General features: G+C 45.4%; 1 pseudogene; it reads left to right on the forward strand.

Annotated features, from left to right (window-relative positions):
• The first annotated feature begins 2,068 nt into the window (after positions 1–2,068).
• On the forward strand, positions 2,069–2,187 carry LOC114702714 (annotated as a pseudogene).
• Positions 2,188–17,994: the final 15,807 nt, after the last annotated feature.

A 17,994-nucleotide genomic window follows, 5' to 3' on the forward strand; every position in this document is an offset into this window, starting at 1 on the left:
ACTGATTCAGTTATTAACTCTGCCTAGAAACAGCCCCACAGACACACTCAGACCATTGACCAAATGTCTGAGCACCCTGTGGTTCTGACAAGTGAATTCACAAATTACCAGTCCCAACTCTGGGTTCTGATGACATCTGGCCTTACACAGCAACACCAGTCACTTTACAGACTGTGGGTTTGGAGTCTCAATGTTGACATCTCCATACCCTCATGGTGGCATGTCTGAGCAAGACTCTTGCGTGGGGCAGAAAACTGGACAAAGGCTGGGGACACAGGAGGCGACTGTGGCACTGTAAGTGGAGAGAGGATCTCATGATGGTAAGATCATTGAGGTCCGAGTGGATGGAGGAGCCTTCATGAACCAGAGAAGCTTTAAAATGATTGCACTTTTTCCAGGGACAGAAGAGAGAGGTGATCCCCGCTGAGGAAGCAGTGTGACCAGGTCTGGGCATTGTTGTGAAGGAATGGATGGAGCAGCAGGCAGGAAACAGCCTAAGCAAAAGCAGAGCGTGCTGGGAATCAGAGAGAGCCACACAGATGAACGGGGCATCTGAGAAATTTCTAAGGAAGAATTGAGACTTCCTGCAAATCGTACATCGCCAAGCCAGGGATTCCCCTGACACCTTCTAGGAAAAGGTGTCTGCTTTTTTTCAGCTCAATTCTTAGCCACGAATGGCTCCCACAGTTAGTCACCTACGCAATCATAATTAAATGTATGTCACTAAAATACACAATGGGAATGAGGGCAGTAATAACAAAAATTCTATTTTTTTATTCCAATCTTCATGTACTGAAAGAATTCAGAATAAACTCTCCGGACTTTGTGTGACATTAAGAAACGTATGCCATTTTTACATATGGGAAGCGGAGGCAGAGTGTAGTGTATGGAGTAATAGTGTAGACTTTCTAAGCCTGATGTAGTAACTATCATTTTTAGAACTCACCTTAAAGTCTGCAACAATGTTGCCATCAGTCCTGGAATATAATTGACTCTGGGGGATATTTCATTTCCTTTTTATTTGTAGCCCGACATTACAGGATAATGCTCTCTTAATTATTGAACAGCTGTAACATGCTCCTGGCTTACATTTGACCAGCGTAGTTTCCCCCAGCGCCTGCTCAGAAAGCAGAGCTGAAGAACTCCCGTCTTCTCCGTCAGCGCTGGGAGCCAAGCAGAGGAACGTAAACATTATTTTGCAGCGTGAAGTTCCCGGATCTTCCATGTGCAAGGAACATTCCTAGGTCACAAGATTCGAGAGCTCCTCCAACCAGTCCAGGGCCATCCCCAGCTATGTAAAAACAAACAAACAAACAAACAAACAAACAACAACAAACGGTGGACCTCTGCGAGTTCGAGGCCAGCCTGGGCTACAGAGTGAGTTCCAGGAAAGACGGCAAAGCTACACAGAGAAACCCTGTCTCAAAAAAAAACAAAAACAAAAACAACAAACAAACAACAAAACAAAACAGAGAAGCTGTGTCATTGGCTCTGTGTTTATAATTTCTGTAGGGTGAGATGATTGCCCCTGGTATTTGAAGATAGATCTGAATGGGAATGCCCACCTTACAAGGCTGATCTCTGTTTCATTAAGGATGTTCACCTTCCCCTGTAAATGTCAGTATGGACCCCATTAAAGACACGAGGCAGGAGGGCAGGGGCAGAATCTGAAAGACAGCCGTGTTCCGAGAGGATAGTCTACTTGCTGGTACTCAGGTACACACTGCAATTACCTAGATTTTTCAGACCTTCCCTTCCCTCTCTTCTTGCCCCTCCTTTCTTTCCCTTCCTCTCTCTCTTCTTGAAAGTCCTCATTTCTTTTTTCTTTTCTTTTTTGGTTTTTCGAGACAGGGTTTCTTTGCGCCTTTCCTGAAACTCACTTGGTAGCCCAGGCTGGCCTCGAACTCACAGAGATCCGCCTGGCTCTGCCTCCCGAGTGCTGGGATTAAAGGCATGTGCCACTACCGCCCGGAAAAAGTCCTCATTCCTTTTTAATTGACATTTCCTAATCATGTCTATTCATTGGCTACGGAGTGATGTTTTGGTTTATGTGTGTTAAAAGATTCAGTTCAAGGGCCATACCACCCTGAATGTGCCTGATCTTGTCTGATCCCAGAAGCTAAGCAGGGTCTGGCCTGGTTAGTTTTTGAATGGGAGGCCACTTGAGAATACCAGGTGCTGTAGGTATGGTGGGACACACCCTTAATCCCAGCCCTTGAGAGGCAGAGGCAGGTGGAGCTCTGAGTTAGAGTCCAACCTGGTCTACAGAGTGAGTTCCAGGACAGCTAGGGTTATGCAGGGAAAGCCTGTATCAGAAAAAAAAAATGGAAAAGAAAAATTCAGTTCAGCTGATTAACTTATCAATTACTTCATAAAGGTAATAGTACTTTGTCTTTAGGACTGCCATCCCACAAATAACAACATGGAGACTTCTTATTAATTATGCAAGCTTGGGCTTGCCCCCAGCTAGCACTTATAACTTAAATTAATCTACATTCCACCTTGTGGCTTTTTTAAACCTCTTTTCCGTTTCTGTGTGTCCTACTTGTTCTGCATCTTCTCCACACCTAGACTCTTTTTCCCAGTTTCTCGCTCTCTGCCCGGAAGTTCCACCTATACCTCCTGCCTAGCTATTGACCATTCAGCTTTTTATTGCACCAATCACAGCAATACATCTTCACACAGTGTACATCAACTTACTTATTTTTTATTTGTTTGTTCGTTTTTGAAACAGGGAGACAGGGTTTCTCTGTGTAACAGCTCTGGCTGTTCTGGAACTCACTCTCTAGATCAGAGTGGCCTAGAACTCACAGAGATCCTTCTGCCTCTGGCTCCCAGGATTAAAGGCATGTGCCACCACTGCTCACAAACTTACTTATTTTTGTGTTGAGGCTAAAGACCTATTTTTTTCCAGGGCTTGAGCAATGACTCAGCTGTTGAGAGCATTGGCTGCTCTTGCAGAGGACCCAGGTTCAGTTTCCATCACCAACATGGTAGTTCACAAGCACCTGTAACTCCGGTCGCAGGGAATCCAGCACCCTTTTCTGGCCTTAGCAGGCACTAGGCATGTGGTGAATATGTGGACAGGGAAGCAAGCGCTCACTTACAAACAAAAAGCGATTTAAAAATCTATTTTCACTGCAGGGCATTAGGTCCCTCTAACCATACCTGTCACCCTGCAAAAATCCCCACTTGTCTGCTGCCTTTCCATGAGACCAGCACTTTTGAGACTTTCTCTGTGTGGAGGATCACAGAGTCTTCGCCTTCCTGGGCTTGGCTCTTCTTACTCCTGAAGCCTTGGCCTTGGGTCCCAAGATTTTGTTTTAACTGTTGTGGAGTGCAGCCTTTCCCAAGGCCCCAGGTGACATTCATTTACACCCCAGGCTGAGACACTGAGGAGTCTTAAGTTCAACTTAAGCAGCCTCAAGTTCAAGTGGAACCTTAGCTGTGGGGTATTGGAAGCACCACATGGTCTGTGTGAACCCTCTCTTTCTTGTGTGTGAAAAGCAGTAAACTGTCTTTTACAGGGCCATGGCGAGCATCAAATGGAATATTGCTGAAATATAAAGAACTCATCAACAGGTGAGTGGATAGTGAAAATGTGGTCCATGTTCACAATGAAATTGTGTGTGTGTGTGTGTGTGTGTGTGTGTGTGTGTGTGTGTGTGTGTGTGTGATAGGGTTTCTATTGCTGTGAAGGGACACCATGACCACAGCCACTCTTATAAAGTACACCATTTAACTAGGTGGATTACAGTTTCAGAGGTTGAATCCATTCTCCTCATGGCAGAACATGATGGCATGCAGGCAGACATGGTGCTGGAGAAGGAGCTGAGAGTAGGGGAAGGAGCTACATCTTGATCTTGCAGGCAACAGGAAGTAGTCTGAGACTCTGGGCGTTGCTTGAGCATAGATGAGACCTCAAAGCCTGCCCCCATAGTGACACACTTCCTCCAACAAGGCCACATCTCCTAATAGTGCCACTCTCTTTGGGGGCCATTTTCTTTCAAACCATCACTGTATACATAACACATTACACACACAATATATATATATGTATGTGTGTGTATATTATATATCATATGTCATATATTTACATTATATATTACATATATAGATAGGTATAGATATAAATGCACCCAAGAAAGGCAAATGTCTTATTTCGTAGACACCCAGTCATGTATGAACATCAGCGTGTGAGGCCAAGACACAAGACAGGAGACCATGAGATGGGAATAAAAAGAGTTTTGAGGGAAGAGGGTGAGAGGGTACTAGGACCAATGTGTTCTGAGAGTGGAAAGGGAGGCATACCGGGGAACTGAGGGTGGTGGGGTACAGTGTGGATGGGGGTCAGAGAGATGGAGAGACGTGCAGCATGTATGAAATACAAACTAAGCATCATGAAAAGTCATAAGGAAACTTGTTACTTTGTATGCTGATTGAGAACTAAATAAATTGGGCTGACAAATGGCTCAGCTGGTAAAGGTGCCTGCCATCAATCCTGACAACCTGGGTTCGATCCCCAGAACCTACATGGCGGAAAGAAAGAACTGACTCCTTTGAGCTGTCCTCTGACTGCTGCATGCATTCTGTGGTGTGTATGTGAACACACACACACACACATACACACACACACACACACACACACACACACACACACACGCACACATGCACATGCACACATGCACACACACACACATGCACACAATGTAATATAAAGAAAGAAACAAATTAAAAAAAATATATAAAGGACTCCGCAATTTTACATCCCTAGAGATCCTGAGGTGTGTTTTTCCATAAAGACATTTTATAATTTCTATAAAAGCATTTTTTAACAATCTAATTTGTATAAGAAAACTGTGACTCAGTCACAGTAGCAGGAAATAAATGTCCTACCAGTGGTTAAGACTCATCTCCCTGGTAGATTTCATACCAACAAGAGAATATTTAAATACTATCAATGAAGTAGATATAGACACAGTTTATAATTCTCTAAAATTTTCTTTTTCAAAAAATAATTCCCCTTAGTGGGAAAAGGGAGGTAAGTACATTGGCTGCAGGATTTTATTTTGACATAAATTGGATGTAGATTTAAAAAAAAAAATCACAGGTAGAATATAGAAAATGAGCTGATGAATGTGAAGAATTCTCAAAGGGCAGGAGAGTTCTGCAAATAAAAATTGGTGAAAATGAAGACAGAGAGGCGGACCGTGCAACCCACACACAGAGGGGACTTGAGATACATGTGGGGATGGTGTCTACAAAGAACTGGTTGATAAAATCCAAGGCAAGTGCAGAATCGCCAAAAAGACAGATGGAGGTGGGGAAATGCGTCACGTGAAGGACATTTGAGGTCAAGTGAGGTTTCCTCATAAGATCCTGGAAACCAATGCGGTGATGTCTGGAATTAAGGGCTGAGGCTGAAGAAATGGGCTCCCTGTGGGTGAGGTCTTCCAGAGGGGCGGTGAGGAGCCGCTTCAACGGGGAGGTGTTTGATAGGAAAAGGGCCCGCACATCTGCAGTAAGAGTGGAAGCAGAGGCAATGGGTACACTCTCTCGGGGGCGTGAATGGGAGGACCCAAAGACTGAGCCTGATGGGGGAGGTGTGCTGCAAGACTGCCATGTTGGGGCGGGCAGGAGGACGCAGAGAGCAGGAGGCAGGAGACTGTAGTGCTAGAGTGTGAGAGCAGACACGTTGTAAAGTGAAAAAGGATGCTCGTGAGTGTTTAGTGTCAGTTTCTTAGTGGTGGTCATGAGTGTATGAGGTCAGCCGGTCCTTGAATGGCTACATCAGAGCAGGCATGGAAAATGTGGATAGTCGGGTTCCTACAAGATGATGATTTTGACTGGTAAGTGTCATGAAGGAGTTACAGTGTCAAAGGGTTTGCCTCCAGGTGATATTTAATGATGACTTGCTGGTGGTGGAGGGTACAGAATGATTCCTGATAGAGTTTGCGTGACGAATGTCTCCCGAAGGTCTGTGTGCCAAAGGCTGGGTCCCTGGGGTAGTGCTATCGGGAGATGGTAGAATCTTTGGGAGGTGGGTGCTGGGGGAAGGTCCTTAGATCATAGAGGTTCTGTGTGGGTGCTGTGGGAAGGTGCTTAGATCACGGAGGTTCTGTGTGGGTGCTGTGGGAAGGTCCTTAGATCATGGAGGTTCTGTGTGGGTGCTGAGGGAAGGTCCTGAGGTCAGGGAGGTTCTGTGTGGGTGCTGAGGGAAGGTCCTTAGATCATGGAGGTTCTGTGTGGGTGCTGTGGGAAGGTCCTTAGATGGAGGTTCTGTGTGGGTGCTGTGGGAAGGTCCAGATCATGGAGGTTCTGTGTGGTGTGTGGAAGTGATCCTGTGAAGGTGCTTAGATCATGGAGGTTCTGTGTGGGTGCTGTGGAAGGTCTTAGGTCACGGAGGTTCTGTGTGGGTGCTGAGGAAGGTGCTTAGGTCACGGAGATTCTGCTACCTAGGTAGGATTGTGGTACCCCATCTGCTCTCACTTGCTCCTTTCACAGTTTACTGCTCTCACCAGAGGCCAAAATCAATGATACCACATACCATGGACTTGAATTTCCACCATGGACCCCAAATAGATCTCCTTTTATTTTCATAAGTGGTTTGTGCCAGGTGTTTCTTTATAGTGCTGGGAAGCTGACTGGCATACTATCATAGAAACTCCTCTTTCCAGTGTCTCCTCCTTAAGTCTGTACACAAACATTTATTGTTTCCCTAGCAATAGCTAGATTTGGGGTGGGACTAGCTGATATGCTCAGAACAGGCAGTGGTCTCCAAGGTGCTCTAAAGCATTAACATGCATCAGAATACAGGAGCAGCCAGTTCACATTTCTATGTGGCCTCCTTACCTGCCATTATTTGGTGGAATGGCGACTGTCTGGAAGATATGTCACCAGAACCTGCACATATGACCCTTCTTTAGAAAAACAGTGTTTGCAGATAGAATTACAGATCTTGAGATGAGATCATCCTTAAAGCCAATGACAGTGACCTTATAAAACAAAGCGTGGGGAGAACACACAGGGGAGAGTCATGTGACCGTGGAGGGGAGGTTTAAGATTATACAGCCATAAACTGAGGGGAACCCGGAGCCACCAGAAGCTGGCAAAGGCAAAGAAGAAATCTTCGGAGCCTCTGAAGGGCTCATGCTTCACTGATACCCTGACCTCAGGCTCCAGACTTCCATAATGGAAGGAAAATGAGTTTTGGTTGTTTTAAGCCACTAAGTTCATAGCAGTTTGTTAGAGGCTCCACGCGGTACACTAATATAACTGTCAATGTAAATGGGCCCTGCTTCCAAGAAAATGAACAGAGTCCCCAATTAAATAAGAAAGTAATAAAAATAGTAAATCTTGCCTGGTCTCATCTAGGTGGGTCGCGTGGCCACATGGCGTACATTCTGCAGCTTCTAAGACTCCACACGAATCCTTAGCTAGTGGGTTGACAGTGTCTGATGACATCAGCAGAGCCATCGAATTCTGACACGACACACTACACAGCGAGAGCTGTTCTCCAGGAAGCCGGTGACTCATCTCCTCAGTGCCAAAAATGTAATAAAATTCCATCTGAGAATTTTGTCTTTCAGAAAAGGGAAAAAAAAACCCCAATAACTTTTGAAATCCTCAAAAAGAGAACAGTGATGAAAGAAAAGGTATGTCTCAGCCTTTTCATTTTTTTCAGTGGAAAAAAATTTAGCAAATGCTCTTGTTCCTGCTTCCCTCTCATGGGTGGGGTGGATGCCAAGATGGTAGCTAAAGTCAGATTGGAGTAGAGCACTGCTCTCCCCCACGCCAAAGGAAGATGTCTCTCCACTGTGCTACCTTCAGCATGAATATCTTACCGCATGGCCCAGAGCCTGACAGCCCCTGGAGAGTGGGAACGGCACCAGAGCAGGAGTCCAGGTTCATCCCTGTTTTCCTACTCTGGCTTCCAGAATGTGGGGAGGAAACATAGCATAAGATCTGGGAACCAAAGTGCCAGGTGTGCTGTACATGTGTGTGTGTAGAAATACGTCTATGATACATGTATGCTTGTGTGTTGAGGCTTCCTTAATCTGGTGTCTTCCATCATCATCATCATCATCATCATCATCATCATCATCATCCACCTCTACTTATGTTTTCTAGCAGGGTCCTCTCTGAACCTGGAGCTCAAGGATTCAGTTAGACTGACTGGCCAGCAAGCCCCAGGAATCCTTCTGCCTCTCCCTCTGCAGTGTTGGGATTAAGTGAGTGTAGGGTTTTTGTGTTTACATGACAAGCTCTTTACTGACGTGTTCTTTACATGACTGCTTCTGGCCCTCCCAGCTACCTACAGCTTTGATATTGACAACCTGCCTCGGAGAACGGCTTGACCCAAGGTGCAAAGGGGACATTTCTGTCCTGCCTTTGAACTCATTGTTAGATTCTCACTGAAGAGGTAGCGTTGGCTAGACCTACCCACCTAGAAGTAGGAACAGAAGGACCCAAGGCCAGGCTGAGGTAGTCAAGACCATGAGAGATGGAAATATTTGGGTTGCTGACCACAAGTAAATAGGATGGGCTCACCCAGAAGCCCAATAATGGAATGTGGACAGCCGGAGAGCAGAGCTGGGAGGCTTTATAAATTGCACACACCTTTGGGCTGGGAAGATGGATCAGTGGGTAAAACACTTACCATGTAAGCTGGCCCTGAGTTTGGGTCCCTGGAAACCATATAAAAGCCAGGCATGGTAGCCAGTATGTAAACCTAGCACTCTGACAAGAAGACAGAATGTGGAGACAGGAAAACTCCCCAACGTTCACGGAACAGCCAGGCTGGTGTCCTGAGCTGGGAGACCCTACATCAAACAAGGCGGAAGTGTGGTTCAACACCCGAGGGTGTCCTCTGAGCTCCATACATGACCATGCACAAAACAATACAAAATAAGCAAACCAATAAATAATATAATTCTGATTATAACATAAATAAATTATATACTTAATAAATATGAATTCTATGTAAACACGCATTATACCATATTACTTAGGAGCTAATAGCAAGAAAAATATAGATTAATAACAAAAAATCTATAGATCTGGAGATCTATAGAAAATCTAGAGATCTGGAGGACCGACTGTGTATACTCCCATCTCCCATCTCCAATTTCTTTCACTTAACTTACTGGTGGAGGTGAGGCTGGGGCCTGAGACCTTCCTAGCATGAAGTACAGGTGAGGAAATATAACACCTATTTTCAAGCATCCAATAACGGCTCATGGGGAAATGACACATTTGTCTTATGGTTTAACAGCCTTAAATGGCTAACCATATTTGTGATCACTGATATCAAGCGGGGGTTGAATTTTTTGTTGGAGCTTGTCATCTCACAGTGCTCCTGCAGGAACAGCGAGTATGCCAGAAAGTCCAAGTATCTTCCTTCCCAGCAAAACAGAATAAGAAAGCAGGTTTGTCTCATCTTTAGTTGAACAACAAAACGATCTAGTTATGTGACGACAAACAGAGGATGAGTGAGTCTAGAAAAGCGAGTCTTCTCCTTGGCACAAGCAGCCAGTGCCTCTGTATATGATGAAAACAGTCAGACTCCAGCCATCCCTGGAGCAGCTTCTGGACACTGCACACTGACTTGGCCCTGCTTGTTCTTGATGAGTGGAGTGACAAAGCCATTCCAGAGCCTGTGGTCTAGGAACATAACAGGGAAGGAAGAGAGGAAAATGAGGGTTGGTGTGTGTGATTCCGTGAGACAATATTGAGTTAAAACACAATCATATTCCTGTGTATTTAAGGCCCATTGAATTTCCTTAGAGTAAATTTCATCACTGGAGTCGTAGTCGAGCCTGTGAAGTGAGGGCCTTGCGAGTGGAGAGATCTGAAGTCAATGTTCCATCGTTCATCCATGCAAAGAGAAAGAAACAAACCAAAAAAAAAAAAAAGCACAATATTAAACAAAACAAAGGCACAGTGACTAGGACTTATCATACCAGCCCTGAGAAGGTAGAGACAGGCAGATCCCAGAGCTCAATGACCAGCCAGGCTAGCTACATGGTGAGCTCCAGGCCAATGAGAGACTCTGTCTCAAAATCACATCCCCAAACAAGGTGCGGCTGAGGCTGGTGTCCTCTGGCTTCCACGTGCACCTGCACACACACACACACACACACACACACAACACACACACACACACACACACACCACACACACATCTTTACACACATGGACACATGGATTCTTCAACCATTCCTATCATCTTAGTGATTATGAGTTCTTCCACACACCCACCTCCCACTGACTCTTCGCCATCAGAGAAGGAGTTTCTGACGTCCAGTTAAGAAGACTATCTTAGTCTTCCTTCAAGGACACTATCATTTATGGAGAAATCAGAGGGGAAGAGCCACGTGCACGCACATATGTATTTCAATGTAGTCAGTCCCTGGGTTTAATAAAGTCACTTCCACAACACTGGAAAACGTTAGTGGTGACTCTTCCTGGCTTAAGAACAGACCACAGGCAACACATTTTCAAGAGCCCAAATACATTAGAATTAGCAAAGCCCCTGAGATGATATCTCAGTCACCTGGTCTTCTCTCCCTTTCCCTTTATGGTACCTGCTAATGAACTTGGAGCTACATGCTGGGGACAAGCTTTCTTCAGAAGTGTGTGAATGGGAACTAGTCCCCATCATGCTCATTAAAAAAAATGGCATCCCTTTCTTTGAGAATTATTTATTTTTGTTCCACCTTGGGGATCCAACACTGATATGACTGCTCTGTGGTTAGTAATTTAACTTTCATGATATATCATACACAGAAGGAAACCACCCTGATCTGATTTTACGGAGAAGCAAATGAGGGCTGATCTGCTCTTCTGTATGCTCTTAGCCACCAGGCTGTCCTTCTGTTGTCCTGCCTCTTCAAGGGCCTTGTTCATGAGGACTGTCTTGAGTACTCTCTTGCCTTGAGTCTTCTTCCCATAATTTTTTTTTTTGGACAATTCTCAGAAAGTTGAATGGTTTTCAAAACCCTAAACAGTGAGTGGGGCTGAACTCCGAATCTGATCCCAAACCTTATTATCTTAAATGACATCACATGACTGGATATAGCTAAAGTTTTCAGCTTAGGAAAGATTGGCTCTCAAGCAAAATAGCTGGCACTATTTCACTTTTTTCAGAAACATTCCAGATGGATTTAAGAATTAAATCTTGTGAGGGAAACCATAAAAGTACTGGGGGAAGTTTGGGTGAATATTTATGTAATCCTGGGTGACAAAGGTCATTCTAAAAATGGCCCTAAAGTCAGAAAGATGGATATTAGATTTCATAAATATAAAAAAAAATCCAGTCTGTGAAAACACTATAAATAAAAAGGAAAGTTGTCCAACTCAGTGTGGGTGACTTTCTTTTTGTTGACTATCATTGATTTATTCCAAAAAAGTTGGTCATGGGGTAAAATGGAGTTCAAAACAGACAATATCCCAGCCTTTCTTCTCGTGTATGTGTGTGTCGTCTATGACCAAATGCGTCCGTGCACACACATTCATGCGTATGGACATGTGGAGGCCGGTTTGACATCCAGCATCCTCCTCAATTGTCTTCTGCCTTATAGCTCAGGCTTGTCTCTCCCTTGAACCCAGGGCTCCTGACATAGCCACTCTACTCAGCCCTGTGCACCAGGGACCTCGGGCCTCTGCCTCCCTTGTGCTGAGGTTACCTTCGACCTCCACAGCCACCCACCACGCATGCTGGGGATCTGAACTCTGGTCTTCATACTTGTGAAGCAATTACTTTACCCACCGTGTGGTTGATATATTGTGCACCCCAATAAACTTATCTGGGTCAGAGAACAGAACTAGATAGACAAAGAAGCCAGGCATGGTGGCACACACTCACCTTTAATCCTAGGACTTGAGATCTCAAGTCTTGCTAGGGAAAGACACACGCCTTTAATCCCAGGAAGTGATGGCAGGAAGCAGAAAGGTATATAAGACACGAGGACCAGGAACTAGAGGTCTTTTTAAGCTTTTAGGCTTTTAGCAGTAGTTCAGCTGAGATCCATTCTGGTGAGGACTCAGAGGCTTCCAGTTTGAGGAAACAAGATCAGCCGAGAAGTTGGCGAGGTGAGAGGTTGGATGTGGCTTGTTCTGTTTCTCTGATCTTTCAGCGTTCACCCTAATGGCCCCCTGGAGTTTTTAATAATAAGACCATTTAAGCTTTGTGGTACACCACTGAGCCATCTCCTAAGCAGCCCTTCATGGAGCCTTGCAGTCCAGAAAAGTCAACACGGATTGAGGGATGCACAACAATTACACGAGGCAGTAAGGGATGGTTTCCTGACAGCAGAGATCAGATGAGCCTAACAGCACCAGGAAAGCTGTAAAGTAGTGTTCAAGGAGTTAACTCGGCTTGGGAAAGGGCAGCAAGGTGTAACCCAAGAGAGAATATCATCCCTTTTGGAGAAGGAAAGCAGAGTCCAGCTGATGAATGAGAGAAGGCCAGTGTAGGCCAGAAATATAGCTCAGTTGATTGAATGCTTGCCTCTATCTGTGAACCCTGGGCTGAGTTCCAGAACTGCATAAAACCGGTTTTGTGGTGCATGCTTGTGATCTCTGGCTGCATAGCAAATCTGAGGACAGAGTGGGCAACATGGAACTTTCTCTCAGAGGGAGGGGAGGGATGGAGGAAGGGAAAGAGAGAGGGAGAGGGGAGAGAGAGGAGGGAGAGAGAGAGAGAGAGAGAGAGAGAGAGAGAGAGAAGAGAGAGAGAGAGAGAGATCATTTTAACCCAAAGCCAAGTTCATGGTATGAGATAAGGGAGAGAGAGGTACGTGCTTATCTTAGTTAGGATTTCTATTGCTGTGATGAAACATCATGACCAAACTCAGTTTGGGGAGGAAAGGGTTTACTTCGGTTTACAGCTTGTAGCCCATCATCCAGTGACTCAGGACAGGAACTCTGCAGGAACCTGGAGGCAGGAGCTGATGCAGAGGCCATGGAGGAGTGCTGCTTACTGGCTTACTCCCCATGGCTTGCTCAGCTTGCTTTCTTGTACCAACCAAGAACACCTGCCCACAGGTGGCACCACCCCTGTGGGCTGAGCTCTCCCACATCCATCATTTATGAAGAAAATGCGCTGTCACAGGCTTGCCAACGGGCCAATCCAGTGGAGACATTGCCTCAGTTGAGCTTTCTCTTCCAAGATAACCTTAGGGTGTGTCCAGTTGACAAAAAACAAAACAAAACAAAACAAAACAAATCAGTGAGCATAACCCTTGATTCAAATAGGAAGCAGTTTGGGACAGACAGAACCCTAAGACTTTGACCTTGAACACATTTGAGGTATCCTTCTGGAGGTATCCTTTAACATGCAAGTGGGGATGTTCATCAACGTCCAGAGGAAGAGTTCTGGAGTGTGGGCTAGGAGCCATGGGTCATGGTGTTGTGAAGCCTCCATCATAGATGAAAACATGCAGGGAGAAAGGATAGGACAGGAAGAGTGTTAAGAATGAGGTTCTGAAGAATGCCGGTATTTAATGGCCAAGTAAAAGGTGAACCTACAAAAGCAACCGTGAAGTCTGAGCTACAGGAAGGCTGGAGGGGGCAATATCACGGGAGTAGATGGCTTAGTTCTTTTTGCTACTGCAGCAGTATGCCAGAGCTTGGTAGTGTATAAACAGACATTTATTCAACCCATAGTTCCAGAGGCTGAGGAATTGCATCTGGTAAGAGTCTCATTTTATGTCATCCCATAGCAGGAGGGTAAAAGGACAGATGCCGGGGGGCCACCAGGGAGAAGGGTGTTGTACCCATCCTTTTCTTTTTAAAAAATAATTCATTTTCATTTTATTTGCATCAGTGTTTTACCTGCATGTATATCTTGTGTGAGGGTATCAGACCCCGGAGTTACAGACAGTTGTGAGCTGCCATGATGGTGCTGGGAATTGAACCTGGGTCCTCTGGAAGAGCAATCAGTGCTCTTAACCACTGAGCCATCTCTCCAGCCCCAACACCAACCCTTTTCTGAGGAATCCACTTGATCAATATCTAACCTGCCTCACAACAGTGGCATTTGCCATCTCTTAGCGGTCTCCTCTCTCTCAACACTGTTTCATTAAAGAGTCAATTGCCAGCACATAAACTCAGAAAGGTGCATTAAAACCACAACACGAAGAAGGCAGGGGTTTAGGAAGGGAGACAGCTCAGTATCAATGTGTTTACAGATGAAAGAAAATACTGAGAATGCCCCAAGGGCCCACTGTATTTAGGAGTGTGGTATGGAATGATGGGGGAACTGTGTTGGAGCGGGATGAGTTGTGAATGGGAAGAAACTGAAACAGCAAGATAAGGGTAGAAAAGTCCTGGGAAATCTGTCCACAAAGGGAGAAGAAAATGAGTAGCAGCAGAGGGAAGATTTTTAAGAATTAATTTCTTATTTTTAAATGGAAGATATATGTGGCTACAGCGGTGTGAATCTAAGCCTACAAATTCAGTAGACAGGATAGAGAACTGTGGGCTTAACTTTTATTTAGACACCTCACCACCAGAGGGTAGAAATTGAAGTGCGGGTGTTCACAGCAACACCTCGTCCCTCAGGGGCGCAGCTGGGTTCAGAGTAGAGCCATAAATACCAGCTGTGCGTCCACAGTTCTTGGCCAAGGGAGGTCTTATGCCTGAGATGTAAGTCCCCATTCTCCTCTTGTGCTGAGTCCAGCTATTTTCTGAGCTCTTCAAGAAGTACAGGGCCTTTGCTCTGAAGCCCATTAGACACACCCTTGTACCATCTCCTCTTTCTGGTCTTCTCTCATATCGGCCTATCTCGCTTTAGTCCGGGGAACATTCCTGTCCCTTTGATTTCTCTAACACTGCATGTCCCATACAACCCAGTGGTTTTCCAACTACGAAGTTTTAAAGACATTCTATTCTCTGACCTTCCTTATCTGTCTATGCAGGGCAATTCTGCAAGAGGATTGCAAGCCCCTGGGAGGCAGAGGATGGGCGGTCTTCTGGACCCTTCTACCTCCAGGGCTGAGAAGCATGTCGGGCACACTCTCGATGGCTGTCGGTGAGGGAAGGAGGAGATAAGTGAGAGCAGGAGAGAGGAATGAGAGAAAGAAGAGGAAGAGATCAGTGAAGTAAAGGGAGGGAGGGAGGGAGAGGAGGAGGGAGAGAGAGAGAAAATGAAAGAGGAAGAGAAAGTGATTGCAAGAAGGACGGAGGGTCCAGGAGAAGGCCAGGAAGAAGGGTAAGCAGTGTCTCAACACCTTGGTACCTCACTTCAGCAAGTCTTTGAGAAATCTGCCTCTGCAGCGCCTGTGAACTGATGCTTTATGTGGGACAAGCTTTCCGTTGTCCTCTACCTGTAGTCCGGGAGAACAGCTAGGCACCCTCCCACGTGCTCTGTGTGTATATTGTTGGGGAGGTCCTATGATGTTCCCAAGCGTTGGTCCTTTCTTCAGTCCAGCCTCTTATTTTATGCAGAAATCTACAAGGCATGTTTTCGGCACCGAGAAGTCCCCAGCACAGTTTCCAGAGCCAATGCTGTCCTTTATGTGTGCTGCATTCCTTGAACTACCCCAGCTGGGAATGTGGAAAGGGAAGGGAAACCAGCATAGCGCTTCTGTCTTGAGCTGGGTCCTCTGGAATGGTAGCATCTACGCACTGGGAACATGAAAGAGCGTTGAAAAGGCCTGCTGACCCACCGCAGTCAGTGACCTCTTTGGAAGAGTTGAGTCGCTCTGACCAGCCCCAGGTTATGCCATTGGTACTAAACAGAGCTTGGCTGCACAAAGACTGACAGCATTTTCCACTCAGGATATTGGGAGCTTCTCTCCTGCCAACCAGAAAGTGACCTCAGGGAAGAATGGAAGCTAGAAGGAATAATGGGTTAAAAAAAAAATAGCTAGCAGGGACAGGATTACTCTTGCTACGACTCTGTCCAGAATGACATGGCCATTAGAAATGCCAGATTCTCAGGGCTCGAGCAGAAAAACCAGGATCTTCATGTAAGAGAGCGCATGGCTGACGACATGTTCCAGATCACCTTTGCTGTCCTGCGCTCCTGAGAGAAGGGATCTGAAAAAGAAAATGACAGGAAGGGTGCTCTTATCCTTCACCAGCTTCACGCTGGGCTGGCTCAGTGCCAGCTGGGCTATACCCCAGCCATGCAGAATAGCTGTAAGGGGGCCAGGCGGTGGTGGCGCACTCCTTTAATCCCAGCACTTGGGAGGCAGAGCCAGGCAGATCCCTGTGAGTTCGAGGCCAGCCTGGTTTACAGAGTGAGATCCAGGATAAACACCAAAACTACACAGAGAAACCCGTCTCGAAAAAAAAAAAACAAACAAACAAACAAACAAACAAACAAACAAAACAAAAAGAATAGCTGTAAGGGCTGAACTGACTAGTTTCCTTTCTGTTTGTTGAGGAAAGGAGGGCTTTTGATTTTATTTCTCACCTATTTCACTCAGATTTTTCATAGACTTCACATGTGAAAGGGTAGTAAGAAGCGTTAGCTGGTGTGGTTTCCGAGCGAGAGCTCACACTAAGAACAGTAGAGAAGATGAGTTAGGCTCTCTTGTCTCCATCTTCCCTTCTCTCTCTTTCTACCTCTCACTCTATTTATGTCTCTCTCACCCTCACTCTGTGTCTGTCTCCACCTCCATCTATCTCTGTCTCTCAGTCTATCTCGATTTCTTCGCTCTATCCCTGTCTCTTTCCCAAATCTTTACTCGAAAACCAAGTTCACGTCGTTGGTAAAAACAAAACAAAACCCTGTACAGTAACGCATCGTTTAGACACTTTGCTTTTTAGCTCTACAGCATTTCTGTATTTCCCCACTGTGTTCTAACTTTCTATTTTTTTTCTATCTAAGAGGTTTTTTTTACCCCAAGAATAAAACTATACTGATCTAATATAACAGTATAAATTTTACTATTGACTGTATTTCAACTTACGCACCTTTTATTTTCATGGCTAGGCTTGCTTTTGAGAATTAACTTATGTGGCTTTATTTAACCTCACAGATGTTCAGAAGAGCTCTCAGCACCTGACATAAAGGGGACTTTGAGTTACCGGTGTGTGTTTTCCTGCATCCTCCCAGATTCTTTCCTAAGGACACCCCAGCTGGCTTGGAAGTTTTTCAGTCGGGGATTCCTAAAGGAATATGGTTACGTGTCCAGCCTTTTAAGTGCCCTGATTCTTTATAAGATAATGTGCCTTATTGCTAGCAATTGCATTTGGCCCCAACTGACAGGAATGAACACAGGCTTAGGATAGAGTTTTACTTTATTTTTTTCCTCTTGTGTAACAGACCTGGAGACAGGCAGTCTAGGACTGATCTGGTCGGGGCTTTACAGTCATCACGTTTCTGGATTTGAGCTGCTCTGTGCTCACACATGGCTTCTGTATTCAGGGTCTACTGGAGTTCAAGTGGAGGCTGGACCTGCAGCCTCCACCTGCACATCCCATGTCAGAATCAGGAAGGGAAGGCCGGCCATTAGATGACCTGGCTTTTTAATTTTTTTTAAAAAATTATTTATGTCGTCAGTTTGGTCTTTTAGTGTACAAAATAACAGGTGTACTTCTGGCATGTTCGCTCATGTTTGGTTGCTCCCGCCCCCCAGCTCTTGCCTCCCATTCCCTCGTCCCAGATGTACTTTCCACCTCCCACTGTTCCCTTCCCGCTTTCACATCACATGTGCACCGTTCCCCTTCCCACTCCCTCCACTAATCATCCCCACAGGCCCTTTCTGGTTTCCTCCCCTCTATCCATGCTCTCGCTCTTCGCCCCTTACACACACACACACACCAATTGGAAGCTAGGATCTGCATGCAAATAAAGAGCGTGCAGCATTCGTCTTTCTGAGCCTGGCTCATCTCACTGATATGATGCTTTCTGCTCCCATTTAGGTTTTTTTTTTTTTTTTTTTTCAGACTTCACAACTTATCTCTCTTTCTGGCTGAATTACGCTGTGTGCACCGCATTTTAATATCCATTCGTTTGCTGGTGGATATTTAGGCTGTTTC

The sequence above is a fragment of the Peromyscus leucopus genome, unplaced genomic scaffold (genome assembly GCF_004664715.2).
Source record: "Peromyscus leucopus breed LL Stock unplaced genomic scaffold, UCI_PerLeu_2.1 scaffold_573, whole genome shotgun sequence".
In the NCBI taxonomy this organism is placed as follows: Eukaryota; Metazoa; Chordata; class Mammalia; order Rodentia; family Cricetidae; genus Peromyscus; species Peromyscus leucopus.